Source organism: Mastigoproctus giganteus, chromosome 1, assembly GCF_048544385.1.
Source record: "Mastigoproctus giganteus isolate SK-2022 chromosome 1, ASM4854438v1, whole genome shotgun sequence".
NCBI classification, from domain to species: domain Eukaryota; kingdom Metazoa; phylum Arthropoda; class Arachnida; order Uropygi; family Thelyphonidae; genus Mastigoproctus; species Mastigoproctus giganteus.
In genome coordinates, this window is record NC_143575.1 from 183597158 (window position 1) to 183618116 (window position 20959).

Sequence of the window (20959 nt, forward strand, 5' to 3'; positions counted from 1 at the left end):
CGGTAGTGTTGGCGGCTCTTGGTCATCATTGTCCTGGTCGATCTCATAAAATCCTTTTGCTAATCTCAGTGTTGGTCTAATCTTTGATCCCGAAGGAGTATATTAGTACTAGGACTGCGTAGGCGTTTTTTGGATCTAACCATGTTCCGAATATTCAGCTTTGTTTTTAGCGGGCTCCTCAGTCTCTGATATTATTCCTCTGTCAGGGGGGACGCAATCTCAATGTTGTTGAGCCTCCCTCTGTAATGGTTCCAAATTCAAATTATTATATTAGGGCCACCCGTAATTTCTTACCTATACCCCTTTATATATTATTTCTGTAAATTGCGTGTATTCTCTGGTCGATTTTCCTGTTTTGCTGGACGAAAAAAACCCCAGTTTCTGGGGGGAAAAGCCCATTAAAGCTCCTCGCGTCATCGACGGGATTAGAACCAGGGCCTTTTCCACCCGGTGTGGGGAGAACGGTGACGATACCACTGTGTTACACGCGCAGACTCACTGATCGTCAGCTGGAATTTTTGGCTGACTGGATTTCCCTGATGCAATCGATGGGTCTTGCATTTGTCTAGCGCAAATTGCATCCTGATGTCAGTGCTAAACTTTTTGGTGATTCGCAGCAACTCTTGGAGTTGATTCCTCGTTTTCTCATAGAGTTTAATGTCATCTATGTTCATCAGGTGAGAGAGAGAGAGTGTATAGGTTCTTCCTCCCTACTGTAAGGGTATATTCGTACTTCCTGTTTTTGAGCATTGTGCACAGCAGGTTGAGTGCCAGACAGAACCTTAGCGGACTCAAGGCATGTCCATGGAAGATTCCTCTTCTGATGGGTATCGGTCTGATCGTGATGTTGTCGACCTTGATGGTGGTCCTCCATTTTTCTATGGTTGCTTCTAGGAAGTATGTCAGTGTCAGGTTAACTCTGTAGATCTTCTGTATCTCTATCAGCCAGCTATGCAGTATGGACTCGATGGCCATGCGGTAGTCGATGTAGACCATGTACAGGTTGCGGTGCTTCATGTAGGCTTGCTCCATAACTGCCACGCCAGTGTTCAGTTGTTCCTTGCATTCTGTACTCATCCGCTTACACCTCTTCTGCTGCTGGGCCCATGATATTCTTGCTCTTCAAGTGGTCTGATATCTTTTTATGCAGCTAGTCAGGATCTTGTACATTGTTGGGAGACAGGTGATCGGTCTGTTCTTTGTCTTTGTCCTTTGCCTTCAGATTGGGCACTCGTGGATAGCACAGTTGGTAGAATCGTCGTCCATCCCACATCGGATGGAAAAAAACTGAGTTCGAGTGCCCTCAATGATGAGAGAAATTTTTATGGGCCTTTTTCACAACATGGCTTAGTTTGTCGGTCTCAGGAAGGGGTAGCATGGCTTTTCCTCCTGGAAGTTCGGGTTTCATTCAGCAAACGGAAAATCGACCACAGAACGTACTCAATTTGCAGAGAGTATATACGGAGCAATATGGCCTTAGTCAATGATGTCACAAAACTCTACAAAAATCTTCAGACAGGTGATTGCTGAGTCAGAGACCCCAGGACTGTGTCGAGGGGTAACTTGTTATCTGGGTGAACTGCTCCGTTATGTACCTGTATATTCAGCTGAACTTATTGTACCAATATAAATGTGGGTATTATCTATCCCTAGGGTTCAATAGTAGGACTTCCTTTGTACTTCTTTACCTGTTGTACTTCTTTCTCTTAAATCTCTCATTCTGTCAACTCTTGATGCCATTGTTTTTCCTATCGTTTTAAATCTATCCAGGGTGGGACGGCCGTTATGCCTAACTTTGCTGTTCCAGAGGTTGTCTCTGAACTCCTCGAATACCTACTGATGGGGAGTTCCGTTGCCTCCTTGTCTCGTCCAATGTTCCTGTAAGAGGTTCTCTGGTTTTCATTAAATATCCGGTTGTATGTTTTCTTCTGGGCACTCTCTCTGTATCGGCGAAGTCTCTTGCTGAGTGCAAGGAGGTTTTGCTTGAGGGTGTAGAGGTATTCTTCGTTCCTGCTACCACCCCTGCTATATATATTATCAATCGGTCTTTAGCTTGGTTATGTCGTTGGTATGTTCGCACGATGTACGTATTCATTTCCCTGCGCGACTCCATACGTTTACTTTTTTGTACTTTTTGGGTGGTCACAAACGCAGTTGCGCACGAAGCACGTCCATTTGGTTCGTCTGGATGGTTGCCCTTCCATTATTATTATTATAGTAGTAGTAGTAGTAGTATTAAAGTACAGAATTAATCTAGGACATTAGGAATTAACTTGTACAGAATTAATCTAGGAATTTTTAATGACATCCCTGTACAAAAGTTTATCTAGGGAAGCGATACACTTTTATTAGCCAATACTTAATAAAAATAAATATAGAATTTTCAGTGGCGTAGCTACCATGTAAGCAGGCAAGGCAATTGCCTCAGGGCCCGGGCCCTTTAGGGGCCCGGCGTATTTGGCTGTCTCCTGTTTTTGCAATTTCATTAATTAAGTAGGGGCCCGAACATGTTCTTTGCCTCCGGGCCCGAAAAAGGGCAGCTACGCTACTGAGAATTTTATACATACAGCTGTATACACTGTTATTGCTGAGTATACACTATTATTGACTTACAAGAATTAAAGAAATAAATCTATTGTACAGTCTTTCAACAACCTTTTCAAAGTCTTTTCAGACAATATAAGCACACTTAGAGTTTATTTGAATGTAGATTCTTTTATTGCATCCATTTCTTTTTTTCTGTTTCTTCATTAAATTTGTTTGGTGTACCTTTCAACTACTGTGTGATCCCTTTAGGTCTTTTCATGCAGTACTTGTTCGGGTCGATTTTTAAGTTTCTAAAAAAGTTCCAGGATGTTAGCAGGAAATGGTCGCCTTAATCCTTCTGTGTTAATGAAAGAGTGGTATGTAAGTTATGGGGATAGTTATGCCTAGTTTCAGGACGTGATCTGACCACATGGTTGTCAATTTCAGGACCATTTAAACTGCTTGTTAGAAGTTGAGCAACGATGCAGAAGTTATTTATGTTTATCTGCTGAATCTGCGGAACTACGCTCAAGTTTACATATAATATGGCTTTTGATATTGTAAAAGGGTTCCCGGTAATGTTGTCATTTACTAAACCACTCAATGTTCCGGGCCGAGAAACCCCTTTCAATGGGTATTTGAGGCGGAGGACCAAATTGTTGAGGTGTGTTGATGAACCCAGTACATTCATTTTCGAATGTATCGGGTTTACTAGCTATTGGATACGAATGCCTGTTATCTCCTGTTTTGCAGCCTATATGGCAGCTAGAATTTCTATTCTACTTTTTTTTTTTTTGAATGGTAAAGTCCTCATCCCATGTCACTCCCAGGTCAGTTGAGAGCTGAATTTCTTAACCTGTGATCTATTAATAAGTAAATATGCTTGATTCTCTCTCTTCTTGTTGGTAATGGCCAGCTGTATTAAAGATGAATTTTAACATAAAACTTGTATGAAAATATACGAAAATGGAACTCGATATAATATAGTTCAAAATTAATACCAAACTCGTTAACGACTAATTACATCATAGACATCCGTTGGTGTTCAGTTACTGATATCACTAAGGAACATTGCAGGATCGGCAAATTTTTATGAACTACGTACGCATCCGGATATACATGATTGATAATCGGTTTGGGTGTGTGCTTTCGCTCAGTTTGTGGGGTAAAGGGAAGGTAAGCATTAGCACCCCTTGGTTAAAGTGAGTTTTTTTTTTCTTTCTTTCTTTCTTCAAACTGCACGTACGTTGAAATTTAGGCTATAAGCACAGATTAGTCTTTTGAGAAAAACTTTCTTGCAAACTTTCGTAATTTTCAATATTTCATGCCTACTTTGAGATGAATGATGCCATTTGTTATATTTTTGATATGAAAAAAAAAATAATAATAATAAATAAATAAAAATAAAGATTTTCTACAGCTTTTGTCATTTCGCATTTGAGGAAGTTCCCGATACAGTATCAATGACCAGCAAGCAGATTGACACTTCATTAAAAATAAATTCTTGTCTACACCTCAAAACCTTTTTGGAACAATCTAAATATGACTAAGGAAACTGAATGGATCCCAACTATGATCGATTATAATTAATCTCCTTAAATAAAGATAATGCCGATGTGCACAGCACTGCCATGAATTGTTCCACATATCTATTTTTTCGAAACGGCACGAATCAAATCACTTGGTGTGTAGTTTGATCCCATATCGATCTCTATCTTGATCACTGAACATTGTCTCCAGTCTCGCTGGTGTTGGTTGATTGTTAGGAGTTTTATGGCGCATCAGCATCTAAAGCTATTGTGCCACAACTGGCTGGTGTCATATCAACATTTAAAGTGATCAAGAAGCAACCTGCTGTAGGCTCTGACCACAGTTAATTAATTTTATCGAAATGTTGTTCTTTTTCCTAACTGCCGTCGTGATGACAGCATTTTTCACTTACTGTATCTAGTTTTGAGTACAGTATATTCGATATTTTTGGAGGCATGAATTACAGACCATGGTTTCAACTAATACTCTCGCAAAGATTAAGATGTTAAATTTTTACGACTTTTTATTGTATAGCAACATGGTTTCTCACCAAACAAACAAAAAAAAAGAAAAAGAAAAGAGAAACGGATGTGTTCTTCTTGGATTTGTCTTATGCCTTTGACAGGGATCATTCAACTGTTCACCACTTATAAATCGGATCTCTGATTATAGGGCATACTGGTGTACAGAAGTCGTTGGAAGAAGCCTGAACTACAACGTACCACTTCCGTTTATTTTCAAACTCATGAAACCTGACCGTAACAGTACCAGTCCGAAATGTTATTGCCGTATATGCTGATGCGCCTAAAAACGGGTTCTCAATTTTCAAAATTAGCACTAAAAGTCCAGTAAGAAACATTACAATCTATGCAGATTCGACGTAGTTACATAGCATCCCTAAGATCTATAGGCTGACCTGAATTAAATAACAGTATAAATAAATAATATATATATATCATATAATATAAATTTCAGTAATTCAAATATAGCTTCTCCCAAACATTCAAAATAGGTGACCATACATCGCCCTGTTTATTTCTTTTTTTTTTGGAGTAAAAATGTCACAAAATGTATAGGCGACATCATGCAGATCAGGCTATGCCCATAAGATCTATTGTATTTAAAAAAATAATAAAATCAATAAACAATATTTTTAAAATTAACGTATGGAGATTTATAGCTTTGGTATTATCTTCTACAGTTTTTTTTTTATTTCTGGCTTATAATTAAGTATGTTAATTTGTATTGTTTATATCCTTTTTTTTTAATCATTTTAAATAAATGAAAATTTTTCTGCATAAAAATAATCTGTCGCTGCTGAGTAACCATAAGAGGAGTGGTTCTGGTGCATTAAAATAGCGGGCATTTCTATTATAAGTGTGCAGAATCTGTGAGGTCGGGAGACAAGAAGGAAAACGGAGGTGACAAGATTGCTAAGTATTGACAGTTTCGGGAAGCAGAAAATGCTAAGAATGTTAATGAAAAATATCTCGGGTACGTTTCATCATAAGACGACCGATAACCGCAAAATTGTTCTATGAACTGGAGTCGACAGAGGCTGGATGACCGTTGCAGCCAGCTCGATGGTTAGGATCGGTTTGCGTTTATGTTGTGGGGAAATGGTCCTAGTTCGATTCCTCCGTATGGGTAGAAGTTTCGTGGGATTTTTTTTCCCTTCACATCGTGGCCAATTTGCGCTAATGACCTAAGCGATAAACGATGCATTTATCAAAGTTAAAAAAATTATGTCGGAATTACCAAAAAGAGAGGAAAAAAGCAGGCGTGTTAATGATAAGAAAGGAGGTCGTCAAAAACAAACTGTTCACCGACTCTCTTAATATCGAATATTTAAAAAACAAATTAAATATAATACCTTAATAAAAAAATCTTTTTGGACTCGTATCCCATTGCAAGATACTGTGGATGCTTTGACCTTGTTACACCAGTGCATCTGACGTAAACAAATTCGTAGCCCTCTCCGATTCGCGATATTTATCCTGATCTGTATGTAACAAAGGCATTAATAAAATTATAGTGTGCTTCTGGTCATACATCTTACACGTGAGAGTGACTTAACAGAATTTGCCTCCTTTGTTAACAAAAACCTGGAAAAATATATCTTGGCCTTTCATGCCCTTGTGTCTTAAAACTTTTATATAACAACAACGCCCTTCGTTAACGTGAAAACCAGGAGAATTGAGATGCTGAGTGTGCCATGCTTTTTATTTCCGGGCATTTCGTTGACCCAAGCGATCGATTTACAAAGGCAAATGTTCCACTGAAATTTACATACCTCAGGAAAAAAAAAAATTGCTAATACACTCAGGGATCACTGAATTATGACCACCACCTAATCCTGTGTTGGGCCACCGTTCGCACGGATAACAGCCGCTATTTGCCTGGACATTAACTCCACTAGATGTCAATGCCTAGGCGAATCTTCAGATGTCTGAGGATATCCATAGGGAGCTGCAGCCAAGCTCTCTGCAAAGCTTTCTACAGTGTCGGAATAGATGACGGTTGCGTGTCCATACACCTCACTTCTGATCCAAAATATTCCACAGGTATTCAGTTGGATTGATGTTAGGCGAACTTAGAGGCCAGTCAAGTTAATGATATCTTCACTGTGGTCCTTGAGGCGCCTCCGTAGCCAGGTGGAAAGGAGCAGCAGCAGTGCGTAGCACACGCTTCTTGATTAAACCGGGGTTCGAGCCCGTCACCACCAAATACGGAGGATGTGGAAAGGTCAGGGAATGACCACCGCATATCCCGGAGCAATATGGCCTTAGTTGCTAATGCTCCAAAAAAAACCAAAACAACTGTGTTCCTTGAATCACTCGTGCGCAGTGATGGTCCACTGACGCGGCATATTATCCTATTGGAAGATCCCGTTTCTCTCTGGGAAAAATGCAGCAGAATGCACATATTCTCCTGAGAGCTGCCAGTAAAAAAAAAAAAAAAAAAATATTATTCAAATTATATTAGGGTCACCCGTAATTCATTACATAAACCCATATTTTGTGTCTGTAAATTGCGTGTGTTCTCTGGTCGATTTGCCTGTTTTGCTGGAGGATAAAGCACAGTTTCTGGGTAAAAAACCTTGCTAACAACACCTCAGACCGACTAACTCAGCCATGGTGAGAGCTGCCAGTAGACCTCCCCAGTGAAATGTTGGTCCATACGTAGCAGACGCCCTAGTTCTTGCTAGCAAAACATGCTCCGTATTACGAAATCACCGCCACCTGCCTAGATAGTGGGCACTATGCACGATGTATCGACTAGTACTGCTTGCGCCACACGCGATGAGGTCTGTTGGTGCGTTGCAAAAAAAAAAAAAAAAAAAAACCAGACTATTATTTTTAGGCCACCCGAATAATTAAATTCATCTGCCGTGCTGTGTGTCGTATTGTGGGGGGGTGGAAAAAATATGATATTTTATATATTTGGTTATATTTATTATTTTGTTTTTATTTATTATTTATTTACTTATTTGTTTATTTTAATTTGTTCTCTTATAGTGTTTATCCACCTTAATTTAATTTCCCCACTTACACATCTGACTTTACTTTACAGGAGAATTCCAAATTCGAGGGAACTTCTTAATTATTTATAATTCCCCTCGGACAGGCTGAGTGTTCAAGAATGACAAACAACACACACATTAATATATAACATAACATTTTATTTACACTTAGATACACAATATAAAAATTATCAACTCTCAAGCACATTATTATTTCTCAAATTTGCCTATGTATTATCAGTTATATATGACAATTAAATACAGTGGTTTTACTCTAAACAAGGTTATCCACTTCGATACAACTCACTCAATATCATTACATAAACTTATTTTAGTTTCTTCTTTCTCCACACATGAACAATAATTACTTAAGAGGTTTAGTTCACACTCTTTCTCTTATGTAAATCTTATTCTTACCTTATAAATTGATTTAGGAATTTCACTCTTAATTTCTAATTTAATTAGTGCCCCATTTTGTCTTGGGGAATATAACTTCACAACTTTCTTTAATCAAGACAGATAGTACATTTGACATCAATTTCTGGACTAATGCTGGTCCAAAGGGTTAGCTACATTCATAGGGCTATTTCTTTCTCTGTATTTCTCTACCCTTGCCTTCCAAAATGTATCATACCTATATGTTAAACAATAACTAATAACAAATATCAAATTTCTCTCCTTTGCCTTTCTACATATGTCTAATTATACATTAATCAAAACCCCTATCTGATTTATCTCTATATTTATGCATATACAGTATTTATATCTTTGTATATCCTTCCCTTAACATCTTTCTAAACATTATACTAATCTGATATTAGAGTTCCAACAGTCCTTTATTTGCGAGGGAGAATACTATATAACTAGTCACTTACTTAAATTTACGAATCGGATTTCTCCGTTTTGGGGCCTTCAGCTCGTTGTCTGGGAATGGCATCATCGTTTACCAACTGCATTCATCTCAGAACTTCAAGTTTCTCCATGGTCTGTAGTCTGCGTCTGGGTAGAGCATCATTGTGTCTTTTGGGAATTTATGGACTAGTCTTCGATACTGCTACTTAATCTTCGGTTCAGCTATTCTGGCGGACTAGGAATTACAACTTTCTCTTCTCAGCTCACTTATCTGCGCCTTGCCTTTATCACTGCCTTCAGATGGTCGACTAGGGTTATTTCTCTCCGTACACAACACTTATTTGCATGCTGGCTACTTTCACTACCTTCCGAATACGGACTAGGCGTATTTTCTCCTTACCAAGGCTCCTACTTTCAGCTTCACAAGGCTGCTTCTTTCGGTTTACCAAGGTTCCTCCTTTCACTTATTTTCACTCTGGCCACTTTCACTTCCTTCCGATGACGGACTAGGCTATTTCTCTCTACTATATTTCTTCCATGACCAACTACTCGACTGTTCTCTTTTATTATGAAACTCCACTGACTTTTCTTAACTTACTGACTGTACTTAACTTATCTAACCCTTCACTACTCCATCTTACCTTGTCAGATCTTTCCTAACTGGCTGACAGGACAGGACAGGACTTATCTAACCCCACACAACTTATTACTCAATTTTCCCACTAACACTGTCAAAAACTCACGGCTGTCTTTCCTAACTCATCTCCACAAACCGCTAACAAAAGCCCAATTCTGTGTTCTTTTTAACCCATTTTCACAAAACACTAACAAAAACTCAACTCAGTAACTTTTAACTCATTCTTTCCCTAACACCGTCAAAACTCAACTCTGTTTTTACTAACCCATTTCCACAAACACCAACGAAATCTCAACTGTGTGTGTGTTTTTCTCTCCCCGTTCACTCACTTTTGTCATCTCAATCACGTACCGCCTCCTTATGTCGGATCTGCCTTTTTTTTTTAGTTTACCCAATCTTCTCATTTTGTCAACTATCATCATTTCCTATTCGTCCTTTAAAATTTCTCAAGCTGTATATTCAGAGCTCATTTTAATAAATTTCCAAATTTTTCCCAGGCAATCCGCTGCTTTGAAGTTCGCCGTCACCTTCGCCACCCCTCGTTAAACTTAGCAGATTATCTTTACATGCTCTAACAACCTTGCCATCGCCGACAGTCAGACGCAAATAGATTGCTATCCGGAGCAATTTGACCCGTATTTACTACCTGGCCGACAAAGGGATGTCCCACAATGTTCAGACTACAGCCCTTTTGTTCTTGCTGGTCATAGTTATTCGCACCTGCATGCCAGTAGTGCTGCCATGGTGTGAACTGAAATGTATCCCTAATTGCTAATAGCTTACCGCTCCCTTCTCTAATTCAACCTTGTCTAATTTTTAATTCCTTGTGAGTGACCTAGAATAATATTTGTGACTGAAAATGTTTACTGTCCTATTTTGCTATTTCCTAACCTTTATTTTAAATAAAGCTCACTCATTTCTAAAATATTAACATGTAAGATTTTACATCTTACAGTATGTCTGTTAATTGCGTGTGTTCGATTTGTCTGTTTTGGTGGACGAAAAACCCCAGTTTCTGGGGGGGGACCTTGCTATCTACGCCTGAGACCGACTAAGGCACTCAGGCACGGAGTGAAAAAAGCCCATTAAAGTTCCTCGCGTCTACGACGGGATTCGAACCCGCGCCTTTTCCATCCGGTGTGGGGAGGACGGTGACAATACCACTGCGCTACCCATGTAGACGGGTGCGTGGCACGAGGTATTTAGATTCATCCAACCAGCACACTCGTTTCCAGTCCTCCAGTATCTAACCAGCTTGTTGTTGACAACACAGCATTCGCCGCCCTCGTGGGTACACAGTTGGTGGGATCGCCATCCTCCCACACCGGGTGGAAAAGACCTGAGTTCGAATCCCGTCGATGACGGGAGGAATTTTTATGGGTATTTTTCACAACGTGGCTGAGTTAATCGGTCTCAGGTGAGGAGAGCATGGATTTTTCTCCTGGAAATCGGGTTTTTCGTCCAGCAAACAGAATATCGACCGCAGAACATACGCAATTTACAGACAATATACACGGAGCAAAATGGCTTAGTTGCCGATGCTCCTAAAATCCAATAACAACGACAACAACAACAACAACAACAACAACATCATTTGCCGTCGACGATGATCAGCGTTGAAGTGTGGGTGTTTCTTGGGTCGTCTGCTTTGGAGCCCCGTACTTCTAAGTGTGCGGCGCATCCTCATTTGGGACATTATTCTTGCATTCCCTATATTACAAAACAGGAAATGAACTGCCTTTGAACCCGTACAACGCGCTGCAATCTTCGCTCATTTCCTTTGTGGGTAGCACACTTGGTAGAATCGCCGTCCTCCCCCATACCGGGTGGAAAATACGTTTCGAATCACATAGATGACGGGAATTTTTATGGGCCTTTTTTACAACGTGTCTGAATTAGTCGGTCTCAGGCGAGGGTAGCATGGTTTTTTCTCTCGGAAACTCGGGTTTTTCGTCCAGCAAACATAAAATCGACCACAGAACACACATAATTTACACTCAGTATATACGGAGCAATACGGCCTTAGTCTCTGATGCTCCTAAAAATTAATCTTTATTTGTGCGTAAAGGTGCGATACAATGTACCCATCACGGCATGGTGCCAGGGGTTTCACATGGAAAAAAAAAATAATAAGACATAGTAAGAAAATAATAACACTGATAATAATAATAATCAGAAAGTACACGAACCTAAGACAAGAGATCAAAGAGATGTGGCATATGCAACAAGTAACGATCATCGTGTCGACCACCGGTATGGTGCGAAACACACTATATAACAGCCTACCAGCAATAGGTCTCCCAGCGAACGCCTACAAGGAACTCCAGAAAGTCGCAATCCTGAACACCTGTAGGACAGTCAGAGAGTTCCTCGACCAACAGTAACACCAGACATAACAACAACTACCCTGTGTGCTTGGTAAAAGGTAAAGGTAAACTGCAGCCATTATCAACCCACTGCAGGATGGAAGTCTCCTCAACAATTCATGCTGAGGGAAATGGACCATAATCTGCCACGCTGTTCCAGTGCGGGTTGACAGATCGACCGTATTTAGCAGTCAGGGGCTTGAACCCCGGTCTACTCAAAGAGCGTGTGCTACTACACTCCTGCTCTTGACCACTCGGCTACGGAGGCCTTGTGTACTTGGTATCAATACCCAATCAAGGAGAAACAATGTAAAGAGGAATAATAATAATTACAATGATTATAACAAATTATCAAAATTAAATCAATAAAGTCCAATCCAGAAACAGATACTATGTGAACCACTTCTCCATATATCTACATTAGAAGAATTCGTAGTTCAGAGTAGAGTGACACAGATCGAGTGTTTTCATAGTTCAGAGATAGATTTTACAGTTCAAATTCGTCTCCCTACTGGGTGGGGAGCAGATCACATGCTTTTAACATCCTTCTCCTGCACTGCTTGTCGCAGGCAAACCGGTTCAGATCAATGTCCAGCGATTGAACCCTACTACTACCACCACCACCAACAACAACAACAACCTTCGTTTACCACGGACCTCCTCAGGTGGGAAGGAGCAACAGTGCGTAGCACACGCTTCTTGATTAGACCGGGGTTCGAGCCCGTCACCACCAAATACGGAGGATGCGGAAAGATCAGGAAATGACCACCGCATATCCCGGAGCAATATGGCCTTAGTTGTTAATGCTCCTAAAAAAACAAAACAAACAAACAAACAAACCACGAACCTCCACCTTTATTCCTTTACAGTTCTGTCGGCGGGAGATGGTTTGACCCGTTCGACAACATTCTTTATACACCATAACCACGGTGGACAGTGAGTAACAAGACGTGCCGTTTCTGATATGGGTGCACCAGCTCCAGCAAACATGCACTTTTGAATTTCCGTGATTTCTTTACTACGTCACATACATCTCGTAACTGCTATTTTATCACTTTGACTTGCACGACAAAATTACCACTGCTCTAGCGTAGGAAGCTGTTCGACTTTTCATACTACGAGCTATGCGGCAAGGTCCATTAAGAATGAGGTGTCACATTTCAGTGATCAATGTGTGTTATACAAATGAGTACAAATGTAAGTAGCATCACATCTACTTGTACCCATCATGTGATGGGTACAAGTAGAAAGACAACAGATTCAAAGTTGAAATTTATATCTTTATTTCATGAATCCACCCTGTTTATCAATACATTTTTACCATCGTTCTTTCAAACTCACATATGCACCTCAAAAGGTGTTTCGAAATATCTTTTCATATGTCCAGACAGAAAATATCAGACGAACCCAAGTCTGAGGATGAGGCAAACTCTCCACTCTAAAGTCTGCAGTTAGAGACTTCCGTGTTTGTTCTTAACTCTATTAAACTTATTACGTGTTTTGCACTATCTTTCCTTTTTTATAGCTTGACCTTCTCTAAAAGATCAACCAAAACTGAGCCTTCTCTTTTCCAGACACTGTAGCCATAACTTTTTGTGATGATTGGCAATTCGAGGTTTTTCCTTCACTGAAGATGACTGATGTGTCCATTTCAGTGACTAGCATTTAGAATAAAGATCATAATAGAGGTCCAGGTCTCATCACCTATTATCAGGCCTTAAAAAAAAATCTTGAAAATTATTGTACTCCTACAACAGGTCTTGGCGGATTTCATTTCTATTGTTAACAGCTTGGATACCCATTTTCAGCATATTTTACCGATGCCAGAAGAGACCTACTAGAGGAATTCATCGCCTCTCATGGACTTGTAATAGACAACTTACTGGAACAGTCAACTGTGTACAGCTCGGGAACTGAGGAATCTAATCTGAATATCACGCTGTTATTAGCGTCATCATTTTCCCATGTCAACAGACTAAGGCACTGGCAAATACACACCACTGCCACCACCAGTGATCATCGACTAATAACATACAGTATTGAAAACAATACCTCTACTCCTCCTACGTATGTTCACTATACCACAAGATTCTCTACTAGAACTGCCAAATGGGATATCTTAGAGAACGTTATCTGAGATGCCCTTCACGACCATTCCACAGAGCGCTTTTGAACCACCAATAATCACAGAAAACTAATTTCCTGCAACACTTACACTGAAAGGACAGAATTCATGGGATACCTGGTTCCTGGGCAACGCGATGCTGTCACCCCTCTCTCTAGTGGACGTACGCACCGCTTGGCAGGTATATTAGGTACACTGCATTCACGTAGACGGTAATTCGATGTCCATCTGGGGAGGCGTTATCTTGGATGGACGTACACAACTCCAGATACTGGAAGGCGGTACTGTAACCGGTGCACGCTACTGTACTGAGGTAATCCTTCCCCATGTGCGTCGGTTCCGAGGCGCCATTGGCCCTGAGTTTGTGTTTATGGATGATAACGCCACACCCAATCGCATTCCAGCTGTTGATATACTTTTGGAAAGTGAGGACATTGTTCATATGTTGGCGTGCCCGTTTCATCGATCTAAATCCCATCGAACACATACGGGACGCTCTGGAGAGACGCCTATCGGCTCGTCCACACCCTCCAGAGAATGTTCACCAGCTGACAGAGGAATGGACGATGTTACCGCAAGAACTTATCAACAACATTGTTCTAAGTATGGACTGAACAGATGGTGAAAAGTCTGCGTCGACATTAGGGGTGGCCATATCTCCTACTGAGGATCACCTCTTCCCTTTGTTCCATCTTTGGCAGTGATGCATCTGTAGCATGGCTGCCAGTGCTATGTTAACATTTTTGAAGAATTTCCCTCTGTACCGTTTTGTTTCCGTTGTAGAGTCGGTGTTCTTTCTTTCATCATTTCTGTACCTCACGAGGTTCCTTTGGTATGCTTTTCCCATATCCGGGCCACTCCTATGAGAAGCTACAGGTGAAAACCTGACTGGCCCTTACATTTTGCACACAAGTGTATAACTGTCTTTCCTGAATTTGAATTTATGTTCGCTCTGGTTCGTAATCTGAGCAAGAGGAAGAATCCCGCCAGAATTGAGCTTGCTCAACCTATTCAAGGCCTTATACACCTCAATCAGATCAACTCGCAATTGCCTAGTCTCCAGCCGCTGCCGCTACAATTTGCAGAACTTAAGCCTTTCTTGTTAAGAGGACGCCTTCGTCCGCCCTCATCAATCTTGTTGCCCTTCAATGTACATGCTCAAGCAACTCTATATCCTTCCTATGAGGTCTCCAGACCTGTACTCAGTAGTCAGGACATGGGCTGACCATTGCCTTATACAAAGGGATAATCACCTCCTTTTCCCTACTAGTAAAATTCCTGTATATCATTGACAGTACCCCATGACCCTGGCAGCCTGTCTGCACTACTCAGAAAACTTCATATCTAACTGCACAATCCCCCCTTCCCCAGATCTTTTTCATTTTCTACCACTCTAAGTGTAGTGCCACACAGTTCGTACGTTCCTCCGGGGTTACTTCTACCCACATGCAGTACTTTGCATTTGTCAATGTTAAACTTCAGTTGCCACTTCTCAGCTCATCTGACAAAATTTTCTAGATCCTGTTGCAGTAGCATACTGTCATTAACAACCCTGCCAACCTTTGTATCATCTGCAAACTTCGACATTAAGCATGATATACCTTCATACAACACAACAGTGGGCCCAAAACCGGCTGTGGGACTCCATTAATAACATTAGTCCACAAAGAGCAGCGTCCATTGACTCTGTCTTCTCCCACTCAAGCACCCTTTTATCCATTGTAGCAACGTACCCTTAATACCTTACTATTCCAATTTGTACAGTAGTCTTCTATGCGCAACAGTGTTAAAAGCTTTCCTGAAATCCAAGTATATGATATCAAAATTATTTTTTGCATCCAGTTCCTTTGTAACCACATCATAGCATCCAATCAAATTTGTCAGTCAAGACTTTCCCTTAACAAACCCATGCTGTGTCTGAATTATTATTACAGTCTTTATTGCAGCAATAATAATAATAATAGTAATACAATGGATACATTGCAATAAGCCCATATGATATGTACAGACAAGTTTCCTGGGTATTATTTTTAGTTTGTTTGCTATTTGGTTTTTAGGAGCATTAGCAACTACGGCCATATTGCTCCGGGATATGCGGTGGTCATTCCCCAACCTTTCCGCATCTTCCGTATTTGGGGGTGACGGGCTCGAACCCCGGTCTAATCAAGAAGCGTGTGCTACGCACTGCTGCTCCTTCCCACCTGACTACGGAGGCGCCAGATGTCTTGTCTAGATGATCCTGCAAATATCGATGCAAAATAACTGTTGAGTTCATCTGCAACGGCAACTGGTGTATTTAATACTATCCCCTTTCCCTTACGTAAAGGTCCGATCTGGTTTGTCCTGCTCTTCTTGGCATTTATATATGTGAAGAATTCTTTATCCTCCCTCTTTGCTCTGTTTGCTAGTGATTTCTCATAAACTGTCTTTGCCTGTCGAACCTTTTCTGGTTCTATTACACATCACCTTGTTGTTCTAAGTATGGACAGGCGGTGCAAAGCTGTGTCGACAATTAGGGGGTGGCCATATCTCCTACTAAGGACCACCTCTTCCCTTTGTTCCATCTTTGGCAGTGATACATCTGTATTATGGCAGCCAGTGCCATGTTGCCATTTTTGAATAAAGTCCCTCTGTACCGTTTTATTTCCGTTGTTGTGTCAGTGTTGTTTCCTTCATTTCTGTACCTCACGAGGTTCCTTTGGTATGCTTTTCCCATACCAGGCCACTCCTATGAGAAGCTACATTCCATTTAAGACTCCACCGAACTACTACCCAAGCCGAAGCTTATACGTAGTTGTGTTCTAACATATATCATTCATTGCCGTGTAAAAAACTTGAATTTAAAATATTTTAACACTACTCAACTCATGGAGGAGCGCTTTTGCCTCTTAGCCCTGATACAATGAATACGATATTATAGGCACATCGCAACCTCCCACCTATCCCAGAGTATCAGGTTTGCATCAGTGCCACTGGGATGCGTGCTCTACTATCTAACAAGCGCTTCCCCCTCCAAAACACAGAATGTACAAAATTGTTTAAATAAGTGAATAGGCACTTCTCCATGAACGAGATCCAAAGACTACTTTGTTCTATCTCAACCACCAATCTCTCTAATTCCATTCTCAAATCAGCATAAATCAGCATCAATCCTCAATCCAAGCTCAAATAACCTGCGTGCAACCCCATGTCCAGTCAACAGAAAGGACATATACAATCCAAACTGTTGCTAGGGGGTTAACCCTATGATTCAAAATCTCAACACAAGGCAAAAACTGGTATGTCACCCGTCCTTTAACGGATTCTTGCAATCTCATTTGCCATACTTTTCTCAATTCATTTATCACTCTCACTTTTTCATTCCTGACATCCTCTCTTCCATATGTCCTCTCAATCTGTGGACATGTCTCAACTCCCAAAATAGTCCCATTCGTAAATTCCTTCTAGTGCAATACATCATTGCAAGTACTGCCACTTGTAAATCAATTGGCATTCTCGCCGCTATTGTACTTGAAGCGTCTCAGTCGAAACTATCCTACATGCTCTGGTTATGCACAGGATAGCGAACCTCTGAGTCTGGAGCAAGTACTTTCTTATTACATGAGAAGCTACAGGTGAAAACCTGACTGGTCCTTAAATTTTGCGTACTAGTGTATTATAATGAAAATTGAAAATGTTCGACGAAATGTTATAAAAGAGCCAAAAATCCATCCACTGGGAGTCGAATTATTACATACGGATCTGGTTTATGGATATTTGCTGACGCTCTTAGAAAGACTCGGGTGCGACAATCTAGTGTCTCACAGAACATGCATTTGTAGAGTACCGTACTCGTTAAAAAAAAAAAAAAAAAAAAAAAAAAGCCGCTTTGCACTAAGGAGCAGTGGTAAAAATAAAAACAAGTCATCCCCCTCTATTTTCCTAAAAGTTAAATGAAATACCCGTAGATGGCGCCACTACACGGATGAAGAGGGTCCTCTAATTCTTGTCATAATTTATTCGAAACAAATAAGAGTAACTATAACTGTGGAAGACTAACTTTGGCAATCCGTGCTATTGTGGTTACGTCACTTTACACCCGCTTGGAAAATTCAGCACTTGATTCCCATCCCAGACTGGATTAATTTATTTCCTTTGGTGACAACTTCTAAGGCGCTTTTCAAGCAATGATCGAGTAAATCGGGAGAGGGATGATCTTCCGTGACGAAACCGACTGGTTTCGTCATCTGTTACTCGTTTGGAGAAGTCTCGTCTCGAATTCTCTTAGAGACTGGGGTCATTTTTAAAGGTCTCTTCAGTCAGTGCTGTAGTTTCCGATCTCATGTGAACGGAGGACGATCCCCCCCTTTAGTTTATCCGGATTTTTAGGCACCCAGAAACGTGCAAATCGGCCAGTAAATACACACACAGCGTACAATGGCACAAGATTCTGGAAATTTTAGTTTTTTCTTCCCCGAAATATGCAAACATCAGAAGAACACATAGGGTTTACAAACGCACTATGTTGAAGCCTAATGACTTCATGTCACTCTGCGCTGTCCCAAAGAGCACAATTCAGCTGTCTAGTTAAAAGGTTTGTTGTTAAAAGGAGTTTGGTTTGATATAAATGAAGACAACACATGTCCAACCTGATATTTCAATAACAAAAAAACCAACTTTTTTTTTTCTATTAAGAGTATTTTTTCTCCTTCAAGACCTCCAAGCTTCATTAAAGACGGATCAAAAACAGTAAAACTTTTTTTTTGCCATTTTAACCTACAATGAATGCAAAGTTAGTATTTGTTGTCCCATTTCTTTCTATATACAAAAAAAGCATTGTTTATTTGCCTCGTTGCTGGCATAATAATTTTATAATTAGTTGTACACTGTGTGCAAAATTTAAGGATCAGTCAGGTTTTCACCTGTAGCTTCTCTTCGAAGTGGCCTGGATATGAGAAAAGCGTACCAAAGGAACCTCGTGAGGTACAGAAACGATGAAGGAAACAACACAGACACAACAACGGAAACAAAACGGTACAGAGGGACTTTATTCAAAAATGGCAACATAGCACTGGCTGACATGTTACAGATGCATGACTGCCAAAGATGGAACAAAGGGAAGAGATGGTCCTCAGTAGGAGATATGGTCACCCCCAATGTTGATGCAGGCTTTGAACCGCCTGTCCATACTTAGAACAATGTTGTTAATAAGTTCTTGCGGTAACATCGTCCCTTCCTCTGTCAGCGCCATCTTCAGCTGGTGAACATTTTCTGGTGGGGGTGGACGTGCCGCTAGGCGTCTCCCCAGGGTGTCCCATATGTGTTCGATGGGATTTAGATCGGTTGAACGGGCAGGCCAATCCATACGAAGAATTTCCTCACTTTCCAAAAGCATATCAACAGCTGCAGTGCGATGGGATGTGGCGTTATCATCCATAAACACGGGGCCAATGGCACCTCGGAACAGCGCACATGGGGAAGAATTACCTCAGTACAGTAGCGTGCACCGGTTACAGTACCGCCTTCCAGTATCTGGAGTTGTGTACATCCATCCAAGATAACGCCTCCCCAGAAGAGAATACCTCGACCACCATATCGATCCCTTTCAGTGATGTTTGCGGGGTGATACCGTGTGCCAACCTCTCGCCAGATTAGCTGTCGTCCAGAATTACTGCCGAGACTGAATCTACTCTCATAAGTAAAGAATGCCTTAAGTAAAGATTTTTTAGTTGTAACCTTTAAAAATAGTGTTGGTCCTTAAGTTTTTCACACCAGTGTATTAGGAGTGTCAGCTACTAAGACTGTATTGCTCCGTGTATACTGTCTGTAAATTGTGTTCTTAGGCCGATTTTCTGTTTGCTGGACAAAAAAACCCGAATTTCCGGGAGAAAAAACCATGCTACCCTCGCCTGAAACCGAGTAACTCAGCCAAGTTGTGAAAAAGTCCCATAAGAATCTCTCATCATCGACGGGACTCGAACTTGGGTCTTTTCCACCATGTGTGAGGAGGACGGCCATCTTACCAACTGTGCTATCCACGAGGGCATATAATTAGTATAAAATGTGAATTTGAGAAGAGTTAATTAAAATCTGTTTTCAAACTCAGTAAACCTCAACATTCGGTTTAGCAACAATTTCGATGAATTATACGTTCCTGGCAGTCTGAATTTACTAACTGTAGTCAATTTCTATGATTCAAAAATCGTGGCCGAACTCGAATTCAAGTAACCTGTATATCTGTATATAGGTTTTGAAATTAAGGCGAACTCCAATTTTACATAATACAGTCGACCTGGTTTGATAAGTTAATTTTTTGAAAGTACTTATCGTGAGTAAAAAATAGCAAATACGACAATTCCCAACGCCATATTTTAATATCTACACTAGAGAGCCACCCTGTAATGATCGCATTATATTGAATTACGAGTGATATAATGACTGCTGGTAATTGAATATAAAATGGCTTAAACCATTTTCTTGTATATATTACATAATGCCAGTTTCATTGGATAAGATGATCAGTTTGTTTTACGAGAGAATTGCATTGATTCGATTATGTCGCGCTCCCTAGAGAAATCAGATGCCGTAATGGATGAGTGAACTATATAAGATTTTAATATCATAATTTTAATTATGATCTTAATATATTTTTAAATTAAAAGCCCAAGATTCCCTTTTTCTGTCTGTTGCTTCATGTATCAATCTAAATTAATCTCAAGCTACATTGTAGCAATTCTCGTTACCCGATATCCTACAGTGGGTTGCTATCCGTATTTTAGATAAATTTTTATAAAGTAGCTGTTTTAAATGAAGCGTAATAATCGATGAAGTGCTTGTTACTAACCGTTTTCTTGTTTCTTGACTACATTTTTACGTGACCACTAATAGAAATGCTTTAACGCCTATCAATCACTATGCTAATCTGCAAAACGTGGAAATGTCTCTTGCTGAAATAGACCGTGACTTTGAAAACACGTTGTGTTCGTATCAGGAGAGAGAGAAGAGAGAGATGCCATTTTATTATAATGGATGGTGCGGGCTCATTAGGTAAATGGCATTAATTATTCATAAGACGATCAATCATTATAATTAGATATTTTAAAGGGAAAAATTTGCGACGAAATGATTGTAAGGTAGAGCACACAGTATATTCGCATATACAGTGGGCCACGGCCAGTTACAAAGAGGGCATTGGTTTTAATTGGAGAAAATGTTTGTTTTCAGTACATTTTGGCTAAATAATAACTGAGGAAATAATCCACACGATTTTCGAAGTGCACGCAAAGCGGTGTAAGAGTTAATTAATTAATGATGCTGAGCATTAAACCGAAAGTAACTGATCAGCCTAATTTATTAGTTTTGGAGCGTTTGGAATCTTTAAAATAGCGTTTAATGCCCCCTCCCCTATTTAAATATATCGT